Below are 13,105 nucleotides of genomic sequence, written 5' to 3'. Positions count from 1 at the left end.
CAGCGAGTAGGAAGCTGTTTGCCCCATAGGTGTTCCGCGGTAGCGAGTCACGGAAGTGGTGAGAAGTACGCGACCTCTGAGAGCGAATCTTGTTTGGCTGTCTACACGTGAGCGGAACTCAGAATTTTCTTTATCAGTTATCAATTATTAAAGACCACAACAAATACTAGGAGGAGTTTACGTGTCATCAGGGCTTTGACACCACGATATCACTAAGCAGTAAACCAGTTTATTCCGTAGACAAATGAATATTGCTAATTTACCAAAGGTGTAAGAAGAGCTACGAAGTTTTACGATGCAAGCAAGGTATTTAGGCCGCGCCAATCTCGCCAGTCAGCTGTATTCGGAGACTGTTCTTGTGTGATAGTCGGTCTTATCATGGTATCAAATTTCACTACCTTTTGAGAGGAATCGTTTCAAAATATTAAACTGTTGCTGTTTTACAAAGTTTTCTATTAAACGCATCGTAATGGCATTCCATGAATAATTAAAAGTAAATTAGCTATCCGCATGTTGACTCATAATCGCAGGTGGCCTTCTTGCATTTTCTGACGAATCCAAAGCGCTAGAAGAACTGCTTCGACGGTAATATCTATGAGAGATTGACAGAAAGCATTTAGGAGGAAATCCTACGTGTCAATTCATTAAGATAACCCACGAGAGTGTTTGCTTAACTAGCGCAGTCTTGGCTGGGAAGGCATGACCAGTTACTGTACATCACCTATACCACTTTCTACGAAATCGAGGCTGCGCTATGAAACACGTTTATCTGTTTAACGGAGCGAGGGGAGTCTGCGACACCGAAAAGGATTTTATGCAGATCTCTATAGAATAATTTATGACCAACTGACAGAACTGCGAATGTTTATAGATAACACTGGTTCACTGATTTCTTTTATTGTGAAGAATATCCATTTTAATCCGTTACTTACGAGTTGAGATGACTGTTGCGGTGAGGCGAGGGGCGCTAGGACTGTATTAACTATACACCGCGTCTGTCGCAACTGAAATGCCTCTATTGATGCTTTGTAATTACGATAGTTGCATTTTGAGCTCTGGTCTTACTATTACGTTAGACCTCTGGCCAGTTAATCCATCAAAACACGTACACTTTAAGACAGAATGAACGCGTGTCGAAAGCTCTTGGGCTAATAAAGACATTTCGACTGTAGTGGAGGTAGTGTAGACGTAACATATTTCAGGTGCTAAGATGATGTGATGACATTTGAACGACTCAGCTTCTCCATGACAGGAAAACTCTGTCGGTCCGTAGTGGTCTACACAACAACTCCTAGCTGAAATTAATTTATCGATAACTACATGGCCAGTTTCAGCTTCACGGAACATCATAGTGCACTGGAGATATAACCTGAGTCAGTATAGTGAACTGCTGAAGATCTGTCTGCTGAGTTTTGGAAGACGAATGATGAAGATGATGAGCACGGATCTTGTATAAGTATTTGGTGATAACATTGAGAAGCGATACAAGATGAGATGATTATGTACAATCAGTATTACGGAGCACGAATGGAAGACATAGATTAGTTGGAAAGGTTATGGGAAAACTTAATTTATTTGTGAAAGAAATCTCATACAAGACACTACTCCAAATAGTTCTGGTGTATTGTTCCAGTGTTGGGAGTCCCTGTCAAGTAGGTTTGATAACAGACATAGAACGAAATCAGGGACGTGCTGCTAGAGTGGCAACAGGTCGGTGTAGCCAATACTAAAGTCTAACAGAAGTGGTCGGGGAACTTAAATGAGAATTCCTGGAAGAAGCGCGTAGCATTTTTCAGGGAACTCTAGTGGGAAAGCAGAGAACCTTTATTCGAAGAAGACTGTATAACCATTATGCTGCTACCCTTGTATGTTTTGCATAGGGGTCACGAGAATAAGTGATATTAGCGTATGTGTGATCGATAAGCGAATGGAGCAGGACAGATAATATGGGTAGGAGTACTCTCCACAATTGGAAGTACTGTGGCACGAGGAATGTACACTTAGATTTAATTTATATTCCAGTCTTATTTTAAGGGAAATTTTTATGTCACGTTCATCATTATTATTTGGGCTCTCACAGACTTTGTAGTTGGCAGTATATTTTGAGGAGTCAAAACATTCTACCACTGAAAGAGCGAATACCGTCTGGTGGCAATCCGCGCATGTGCTACGCAAAGGAGTTGGGTTGTTTGGGGAAGGAGACCAGACAGCGAGGTCATTGTTCTCATAGGAGTAGGGGAGGACGGGGAAGGAATTCAGCTGTGCCCTTTCACAGGAACCATCCCGGCATTTTCCTGGCGTGATTTAGGGAAATCACGGGAAACCTTAATGATGATGGGCGGACGCTGGACTGAACCGTCGTCCTCCCGAATGTGAGTCCAGTGTGCTAGCCACTGCCCCACCTCGCTAGGTCCACGTAAAGAAAAATATATAAGTCGAGCAGAGACGAGTGAGGAAAATTCGGGCCAAAAAAGGGGGAAATCCACTGACATATGCGACTTTCACAAAGGGCAGGTTGTTTCGCGCAGCGTCTAGGAACGTGCTTCTCCGAAACGGCAAAGCTTGTCAGCTATTCACTTGCTACTGTCGTGAGCACCTACGGTAAATGTTTGAGGGACCGCGAAACCACGATCAGATGACATGGTGTTGGATGTCCAAGCGTTCTCGCACAGCGTGAAGGTCAGAGACTGCCTGCTCTACAAAGCAGGGCAGCTGGAGATCAGGGACAGACCTGGCGACAGAGTGCAGTGATAGTACAGGGACAAGCTTTTCGGAGACTCTTTTCAGCACACTTTCTTCAAAATTGGGATCCGCAGAACACTACCCCTATGTGTTCCCATGCTCATCTAACGACACCGTTAATTACTATTACACTGACATCGGGGTTGACACTACAGTGGACATGGTATCGTCGAGACAGGACCGTGGGTCAGTGGGAACGTGTTACCTGATCGGATGAATCACGTTTCTTTTTACACCTATTTGTTGATCGTGTACAGATGCCGGCGTCATGCAGGCGAACAGCTGCTCGAAACATGCAACTCAGCATCGACTCAGGCCGGTGAGGGCAGTATTATGCTATGTTGAACTTCCACCTGTGCTTCCGTGAGTCCTGTGATAGTAATCGTGGGCACCATGACAGCTGTGGGCTACACTAATGCTGTTGAGGACCACCAGCGTCACTTCATGCTAGCGATTGCGTCTTCCACCAAGACAACTGTCCGTTTCAAGGCCTGTGTGACGAAACAGTACTTTTAGGAGCGTGATAGCGAACTCTCGTTGATGTCTTGGCCCTCAGATTCGGCCAGTCTGAACCCTATGTAGCAAATGAGGGGCGCTATCAAGTATTAGCTACGCTTGTGCAAACCACCGGTCCGTAATTTACCCGAATTACACGACCTGTTCGATGTCCTCTTGTGCCTCGTACCCCCAGAAACCTATCAAGAGTTTGACCAAATCATGCCAGGCAGAATCGCTGTTTTGTGGGCCAACAGTCTACTAAGCAGGTGGTCATCGTGTCTTGGCTTATTAGTGGGTGGCCCCGGACACGGGCTAGACTTCGCTTTTGCTAGGGCAGTAGTAACCTTGCCTTAAGGTTACTGGAGTGACTACAAGGAACGTATTCGCAATTGCGAATATGATCAGACTCCTGTTGCCCATTGTATTGGTGACAATGAAAATTTGTGCCGGAGCGGGACTCGAGCCCTGATTTCCCAGTTTACGCGAGCGTATGCCTTAACCATTTTTTAATCTCATTTTGTTCGTAATCGATCGTTGTATTTGTTCGGGGCGGACGTCCTATGACACTTGTTGAAGTTAATCGTTGATACATTAACTCAGTTTTTTATGACAGAAGCCAGCTAACCTTCTGACCGAACACGCTGAGGGTTCGGTCTGGGCTATCTGAGTACGTCTTCAGGACCGACCCAAACTTCCTTGTGTCACCGTTTATAAACGTACTGCACTCTCACATTTGCTATGATTCCGTCGCAGGGGGAGACACGATTGTCGCAACCTTGGCTTGGCATTAAATACTATATAGGGGAACTCGGGGCAAAATAGGATAGCTGGGCACAATGGGAAATTGCTCTTTTCTAGACTGGACAGTGTTGCAACCTGTTGTATGGGCATGTAACTATTTCTCCGAATGGAAGGGAAGTGAGGGCAGCCATTCTGATTTAGTTTGAAGTGCGAGATCTAAGTAAATTGTTGTCCGTCACGTTACCGCTTGCGTTGTTCTAACGGTTGGTGAATTTCAAGGCCAGGCAAGCTGTTAATTGTTAATTGTATACCCTAAAATGACACATTCCCTTAAAGTGCATGGCATTTGTTATACTTCAGTTATTTAATGTGTTTTAATACGTCAGTTATTACACTCCATAAAAGTTGTTAACCTCACAAGTGCTCTTGGGGCGGAACGGGACGGGGTAGAATGGGATAGCGTCCCGTTCTGCTCCGTCATATTTTGATGCAAGTAGAAAGCAAACCCAGCCTGGATGTTCATGGATGCCAGACTCTCCCAACCAGCTATGTTCGCCGAACAATTCAGCTTTCCAGATATCGCCAAAGGCTGTCATTCCAATCCCACTAATCTGTCAAAATACTCAAAAAATGGTTCAAATGGCTCTGAGCACTATGCGACTTAATTTCTGAGGTCATCAGTCGCCTAGAACTTAGAACTAATTAAACCTGAGGACATCATACACATCCATGCCCGGGGAAGGATTCCAACCTGGGACCATAGCGGTCGCTCGGTTCCAGATTGTAGCGCCCAGAACCGCACGGCCACTCCGGCCAGCATCAAAATACTCTGCGGACTACATGACGAAAAGGAAAAACCGTCTTATTAACAGATGCTCCTTATAAGAAGGAACTGCAGAATGCTGTCGCACGTAAAGTAGGCCTACAGAAAGGAGGAGGGTGCACAAATACGAACAATGTCAGGAAAGAGATGTCACGTGCAATGCAACTTAAGGCAAAAATATCAAACTCTACACTCAAAAAAACCAAAACAGAGGACATCAAAGAACTGAAGAAAAATAAATGAAAGAAGATGATGGAGAAGACAGAATCAGAGAGAGAGGATGCTGAGAGTCTCTGCTGTGGGGACTTCTACTCCGTTTCTAATGAGGGCTGGATCGCATGCCAGAGTGGGCACACAATTCATGTGCTGGCATAGACAGTGAAGCTGAAGAGGAAATACTGATTTGTGACTATTGTCGAAAGGGCTAGTAGTTAGTGATTTGGTGGTTATTAAGCACGGTACATTTTTCAGAATGACATTAAAATATTTTCTTATTTTGAAGAACGACTTTTTAGTTGTTTAAATTACACATTCCATAGTCTGAATTGCTTGTTATACAACATTTTTTCATAGTTTAATACGATATTTGTAATCCAAATTCAACTTTTATGCAATAATTTAACAAAAATACCCTTATCCCATTCTGACCCGTGGGCGGGGGGGGGGGGGGGGGACGGGAAATATGCAAGACTTTCTTTGAAAAACTGTAAAAAATGCAAAAGTATTGTTTTAAGTGATTTTAAAATAAGGTACATTAGGTTACACTACAAGCTGTTTTTTGATCACTTTAAGAAGTGTTTCCTTGTGTTCCCTTATTTTATAGAAATTGTTAAACATTAAGTATCCCGATCCCGTTCCGCCCCGAGTTCCCCTAGCAGTGCCAAAGTTTTAAGCATGTTTGAACGACGACGCAGAGTATATAGGAAAAACACAGGCACTGCAGTACAGCGATCAGAGTGACTTGGCACCTGTGTATTCCTATTCGGAGGAAATGAGTGTCTATTGTGTGAAATATACTGTGTAGGCGCCACTCCCCAAAGATAACAACAGACTACCTGTTGCTAAGAAATGCGACGCTAAGTGCCCCGCCCCTGTCAGAGCCGCTTTTAACGCGAGCCACAGGCGATGATGGAGGCCTGTCGTGCGTGGCCAGCAGAGTGGATGCTCACGCTCTAGTGGGCCAGCAACAGAGGCGGGCGCCGTGAATTACCTGTTTGTACGCGCCCGTGGCGGCGGCTTAGGCGGTACACGGCCGTCGCCGGCGATTTCCATATTCCGCGTCGCCGGCAGTTTATCTGCATGTGAATTGGTCTGGTCGGCGCGCTCGCGAGCCGCCCATAATGGCTCGTCTGGGCGTAAAGCCGATAACTTATCCGTCTGCGCTGCGCTGCTCAGCACGCGAACGCAGACCACTGGAGCGTGCCGTTCCGTGCCGCAGCGTAGCGCCCGCTCTGCGACCGGTCTTCCATCCCCCTGGTGGGCCACTTCACCCTTCAGGCGCTTATGTCGACGTCTGTGGCTAAAGATGGGTATACAGCCGTAAGCACAACTGCCGTCGCAAATTTCTATAGCGCTGCCATTTTTCCAAAAGCGTGAGCGAAGACATCTAGTAAGTGAGTCACAAATTGTATTGGCTGACATTTCTTGAATGGTGAATTGATTTAAATATGCACTAGAGTGTGGTAACATTAAGTAAATGCGAATATGTGATTGGGTACGCCATATGCATCGACCAAAACCTGAATAACCAAATGCTGATAGGTGGTGGCACACAGCCACACTCACAGAGGCCTTTACACGGAAAAGTTTGACTCCATTGTGGCACTACGTGGTTATGATTGGACGCCATAGAGGGCGCTAAGAACGTGGACTTATCATGCTTCGGGAGATAAACACACTAAGGGCCATTAAAATTGCTACACCATGAAGATGACGTGCTACACACGCGAAATTTAACTGACAGGAAGAAGATGCTGTGATATGCAAATCGTTAGCTTTTCAGAGTATTCACACAAGGCTGGCGCCGGTGGTGATATCTAAAACGTGCTGCATGAGGAAAGTTTCCAACCGATTTCTCATACACAAACAGCAGTTGACCGGCGTTGCCTGGTGAAACGTTGTTGTGATGCCTCGTGTAAGGAGGAGAAATGCATAGCATCACGTTTCCGACTTTGATAAAGGTCGGATTGTAGCCTATCGCGATTGCGGTATATCGTATCGCGACATTGCTGCTCGCATTGGTCGAGATCTCATGACTGTTAGCAGAATATGGAATTTCTGGGTTCAGGAGGGTAATACGGAACGCCGTGCTGGATCCCAACGGCCTCGTATCACTAGCAGTCGAGATGACAGGCATCTTATCCGCATGGCTGTAACGGATCGTGCAGCCACGTCTCGATCCCTGAGTCAACAGATGGGGACGTATGCAAGACAACAACCATCTGCAGTTCGACGACGTTTGCAGCAGCATGGACTATCCGCTCGGAGACCATGGCTGCGGTTACCCTTGATGCTGCATCACAGACAGGAGCTTCTGCGATGGTGTACTCAACGACGAACCTGGGTGCACGAATGGCAAAACGTCATTTTTCGGATGAATCCAGTTTGTGTTTGCAGCATCATGATGGTCACGTACGTGTTTGGCGACATCGCAGTGAACGCACATTGGAAGCGTGTGTTCGTCATCGCCATACTGGCGTAGCACCCGGCGTGATGGTACGGGGTGCCACTGGTTACGCGTCTCGGTCACCTCTTGTTCGCATTAACAGCACTTTGAACAGTGGACGTTACGTTTCAGATGTATTACGACCCGTGGCTCTACCCTTCATTCGATCCCTGCGAAACCCTACATTTCAGCAGGATAACGCACGACCGTATGTTGCAGGTCCTGTACTGGCCTTTCTGGGTACAGAAAATGTTCGACAGCTGCCCTGGCCAGCACATTCTCCAGATCTCTCACCAATTGAAAACGTCTGGTCGATGATGGCCGAGCAACTGGCTCGTCACAATACGCCAGTCGCTACTCTTGATGAACTGTGGTATCGTGTTGAAGCTGCATGGGCAGTTGTACCTGTACACGCCATCCAAGCTCTGTTTGACTCAATGCCCAGGCGTGTGAAGGCCGTTATTACGGCCAGAGGTGGTTGTTCTGGGTATTGATTTCTCAGGATCTATGCACCCAAATTGCGTGAAAACGTAATCACATGTCAGTTCTAGTATAATATATTTGTCCAATGAATACCCATTTATCATCTGCATTTCTTCTTGGTGTAGCAAGTTTAATGGCCAGTAGTGTAGATATACAGTTATATGAATGCGTGGTGTCCGAAAGAACAGACACCACGCTTTCTTATAATCGATACTACTAGCTGGGCAATGGATGCACCCTCTTCAGCGCAGGTGCACAAATAGGTCCGACCTCCTGTGGGAATCCCAGAATAGCAAACAGGAGTCAATGGACGGGACTGCAAATAGGTGGTGCTCGGTGGGAATGTTGATCGACCATGAGGCGTGTCGAGATAGTCCGTGCAGATGTGCGAAAGCTGTGTCCCAGATGACCCAGTGGAATAGGTAGCTGCTTAGTAAGCACGAGATCTGGGGTTCGAATCCCTCTCCGGTACACATTTTTGCTCGTCGCCGCAGATTCCGCGTAACGTCCCGCTGCAGCTGACAGCAATGGTCCCCATTCAATTTACAGATTTACAGTCTTTGTAAAGTGCGTCGTAACACGTGACACTTCAGGTCTCACGAGGTCAGCGACCGTTTCCAGCTGAGATATTTTGTAGCTGCTTACTTAAACACGATCACGCTCCAGATAACACACGACAAAGTCAAGGACTTTATTCGGTACTTTTTCGTAGAGAAACTCATTTCCCGCCTGGCCCTGGACGTAACGGAGCCTTCGTGATCTTCATCGGGGCTCGTTTGTCAGTTCAAGCACACTACTTACAAGTTTACTTATCCTTTAATCCCCGTCTTTCATCGACTAATTTTTAAGGTGGAAATTGTGTTCCTTGTCTTTAACAAATAATGCGGTACGACGTATACGTTATACACTAACTCCCGCTTTCTTCTACCTCAATAATTTACCACTCCTACGCTAGACTTGGGGAAACCTGTTTATCCTTATTTATGACGTCATTGCGCTCAGTTGACTTGGACACACACAGTCACCTACCATGCTATACATCTTTGTTCCTCCTCTCCTTTGCTTCCAAGTATAGCTGAAGACATGCTCTTTCCTTTTCCATCCGAGTCCTCTATCTCCTCTCTTGCGTGGCATGCGCCCGCTTATTAGGTCTCATAATCTTCCTTGAAACACATACCCACTTAGTTCATGAACAACCTTCCTATCTATTAAGCCTTCTTTTTATCACACTTAGACTTCCGAAGCTACATTTTACTCCCAAGTTGTTCTGCTCATCACCATTCACCTAGGACGGCCACACATTTGGCTAACTCATTTCTCTGCTTATGTCGAAAACGTTACATACATCATGAGCTACCGTTATTTGATGAGAATTTTCCATTTTATCGCTTTCAAGACCAATCTCAAGATCTGTAGTCATATTTTCAGCTACGTTATTTCATATGTGACACGCTGGGCATTGCACTGTGTTTCGTATTTTAAACATTTTTTTAAAAAAGTGATGTTTCTTCCTGCGTAAATGTAGTTAACGGCCAATGTTCATTTAATAACGATGAAAACTGATTAAAACATTAATGCTAAACTTAAAGAAAGTGAAACCCCTGCGACCGAACCGCTGAATCTTTCCATTAGTAAATGGGGTATGTTCTCCACTGACTCGGTTGTTTTACCCCCCTCCACTGACGGAATGACCCACTTCCCAATTCCGTATGTATAAAACCAATACGGACTTGTAGCTGTCACGCCTTTGCGCTTACTGCTACGTATTTTAACTGTAAATAGCTCAGTCCCAATGGTAACAGGCAGTAGTGAATTCACGTAGTTAATATTTGAATCCAGCACAGCTGCCACAAGCTCAGCCCACTTTTACTCCATTCCTACCCTCGCCATTGCACCACATTAACTAGGTGCTACGTGGACCTGGCTAAATTCACTTGCGTATACATTTTTGACCGTTACTCGCCAGTATTTACCTAATGATTAGTACACTCCTAACCGGACTATTTCCCTAAGAGCTGTGATGATTGAATGGGTTCGATCCACGGCCTACAGTGCCCTACACTTCACACGGTAACACTGCCTACCTGACTCACTTAACTTGGTAGTGAGCTTATGTATCCAATCACCACTGCTAGCAGCAGTGGATAATCCTATCAGCACGACGAGAGCAGCAGACTTACCGTCGAATCCTCCTGAAAATACTTATAACTACGGTCGCCAGCTCTGAAGGAGCAAAAGAATAAATCAATTTTTGGGCTCGTTTCAAAGTGAAATGGCTTGAGTTGAATTTAAACTTAATTCTGAATATTACTATTTCTGATCATTCTAGATGATTCTACAAAGCAAATACTCTCTCAATTTCTGTGAGGTTGCTTGGTAATTACTACCAAGACAGGTTATGCAACTTCGGTTAACAAAATTCCATCCTTCAACTTATTTAATGATTTTGGATATTACTCTTTGGACCATTGATACAGAATTAGTTAAGTGACTTTACTTGAAAGGTTGCTCAGAAAAATTTAAGTAACTGTAAATAGGCGACTCATTCTGGTGTGACCATTGCTCTTTTCAACATTCTTATACGCTAAAGTATTCTACAACCAAAAGAATTGTAAATGAAAGAGGCGATGGTGGCCTCAGTCTGATTTGACTATACTATGTTTGAGGTTACTACACTTTACAATGAACAACATGCGTCGTAATTTTACTCATTACTATATTCTGTCCTCTGCACTTGCATAAAAGAAAACTGGTATTCTCCTTTTACATGTATACAAAGTTCGACTTAACAATTGCAAGCAGTCTTGCCTTGGGTAGACGTGTCGGTGCTGGTGGTGAGATGCCGGTGGCGAACGCAGCTCTTCACGCCTCATGCCCTTAATGGCGGCTGGAACTATGAGCTGTAGCACTCGTATAAGCTACTGCACGTCCGCCATAAAATCTGGGCACAGGAACTCTTACAATCAGCCCCAGTGGCATAAAGGCGGCTTCAACAACCATTCGTCGCGTTTTACTCCAAAAACGGCGACGATATTCGCCTCTTCTCTGTTGCACAATCACTTTTGCGTGAGCACAGTTACGCACGTCCGATCACGTCAACACTCCCCAGGCCATCTCATTGTTCAGTCCCTGTGTCTCCAGCTACCCCTAGCTACGCTCGTATCACCAAGAGTGGGGGCGTTCCCCTACCACCTTTTCACCGAAATCATTTAGTATTTAAGAATATTTATATTTACTACCCTGGAGTCCATACCAGTCATAATAATTTACTACTAGCGCTTTACAACATTAAATTATACAGTAATAACTTATAATTACCAAGAAAAAGAATACATTTGACTCCAAGAGCTTAGCGCATTGTCTGACAGGCAGCGCTAATTCCCAGTTTCGCCAATAGATGGCATCAGGGTGCACTCCCTGGCAGTCTCACATAAGCGCGCCCATTTCAGACGCGCGGGCTCCAAATTACTGTCAGCCCACCATCATTTCAGTTCCGTTACACCCCCTAACAAGATCAGAAGAGGGTAACGAAATACGACTGTATAACAAAATCTTTAAAGCTTTTGGGGAAAAACGTTTCAGAACTGAAGAAGAGGCAACTCTTGCATCGCAGAAAGAAATTACATCTGCTACTGGTGACGCGAAGTACTTTGTCTAACCGTTCCTGCGTAAAATCTATTTCAATCTTATTTAACTTCCAACATCCGTACGCCAAGCTATAATAAGATCATGATAGAACAGAAGGAAGGAATGAAACGGTGACAGCTGCCGTTTTTCCCATTCCATTAATTATTATACCTGGAAGCACCATAAAATATACGCTGACGGGAAAAAATAATGGTCGTGAGTGTGGTATCATTGCCACAGATACTACTACAACGCCGCGCCAACACAAGGTTGGCAGCCCATCGTCTGCCGAGCACAGCGCACTCCAGCGGGCTGTCCAGCTCGACTGAACTGGAGTGTGCCTCGTTCACTTCTTAGCTAGATTTCAACCTAGGCAGACGCACTTTCATAATCGGCCCTCAGCCAGTTCTGTAATGTTTGCATTGATTCTCTGAGGAGGGCCCATCAGGCTTAGTCCCTGACAATATGTTGTATTAGTTCATGGTATTCCATGTTACGAGATTGTCAGTTCATAGCCGCAGCTGCAGTCCTACAAACTACTGAAGATAAGTAATTTCATTGTACTATGTGTTTCTTGAATAATAACCCTCCTCTCTAAAAGTGTGCCGTACCGCATATTATTGCAACCTGGACTCCTTCAGCTCCTATCAACTCGGCCTCCTACTTATTTGCATTTAGTAACGAACTGAAAACACCCACGCGTTTTGTGCCTCTACACAGTGAGACACAATAGTGAGCGTTAGTCAACTTTGAGATTAGACGCCATCAGTTGATGGTAGTCAAGAATGCCCTTAAGGCGACAAAGAAGCCATTATCAACACCTCACTGAATTTGAATGAGTTCGTGTAATAGGACTACAAGAAGCCGGATTTTTGCTGTGCGATACTGCAGAAAGACTCTGCAGGAATATAGCCACTATACAAGACTGCTGGCAGCACTGGCACGAGACCGTACTGTCGCAAGAGGACCGATCTCTGAACGGCCACGTAGCACTACCGTAATGCAAGACCATCGTGTTCAGCGTATGGCCCTGGCATATCGTGCTGCATCTTCAAGGAGCAATTTCAGTACCAGTTGGCACCACAGTGACACCACGAACTGTTACAAATGGGTTACTTCAAGGACAGCGCCGAGCCAGACAGACGCCCCGTAACGTGCATTCCACTGACTCCAAACCATCGTCATTTACCATTTCATAGATGTCAGGCGGGAGTTGATTGGACAACGGAGAGGAGGTCTGTTGTGTTTTCTGATGAAATCCTATTATGCCTCGTCGCCAGTGACGGTCCTGTGTTGGTTAAAAGGAGACCAGTTGAGGCGCTACAGTCTGGAGCCGCGCGACTGCTACGGTCGCAGGTTCGAATCCTGCCTCGGGCATGGATATTTGTGAAGTCCTTAGGTTAGTTAGGTTTAAGTAGTTCTAAGTTATAGGGCACTGATGACCTCAGTAGTTAAGTCCCATAGTGCTCAGAGCCATTTGAACCATTTGAACCAGTTGAGGGCCCTCAACCAGCCTGCCTGCGTGC

Source organism: Schistocerca cancellata, chromosome 1, assembly GCF_023864275.1.
Source record: "Schistocerca cancellata isolate TAMUIC-IGC-003103 chromosome 1, iqSchCanc2.1, whole genome shotgun sequence".
In the NCBI taxonomy this organism is placed as follows: domain Eukaryota; kingdom Metazoa; phylum Arthropoda; class Insecta; order Orthoptera; family Acrididae; genus Schistocerca; species Schistocerca cancellata.
Note: the sequence above shows the minus strand (reverse complement) of the source record.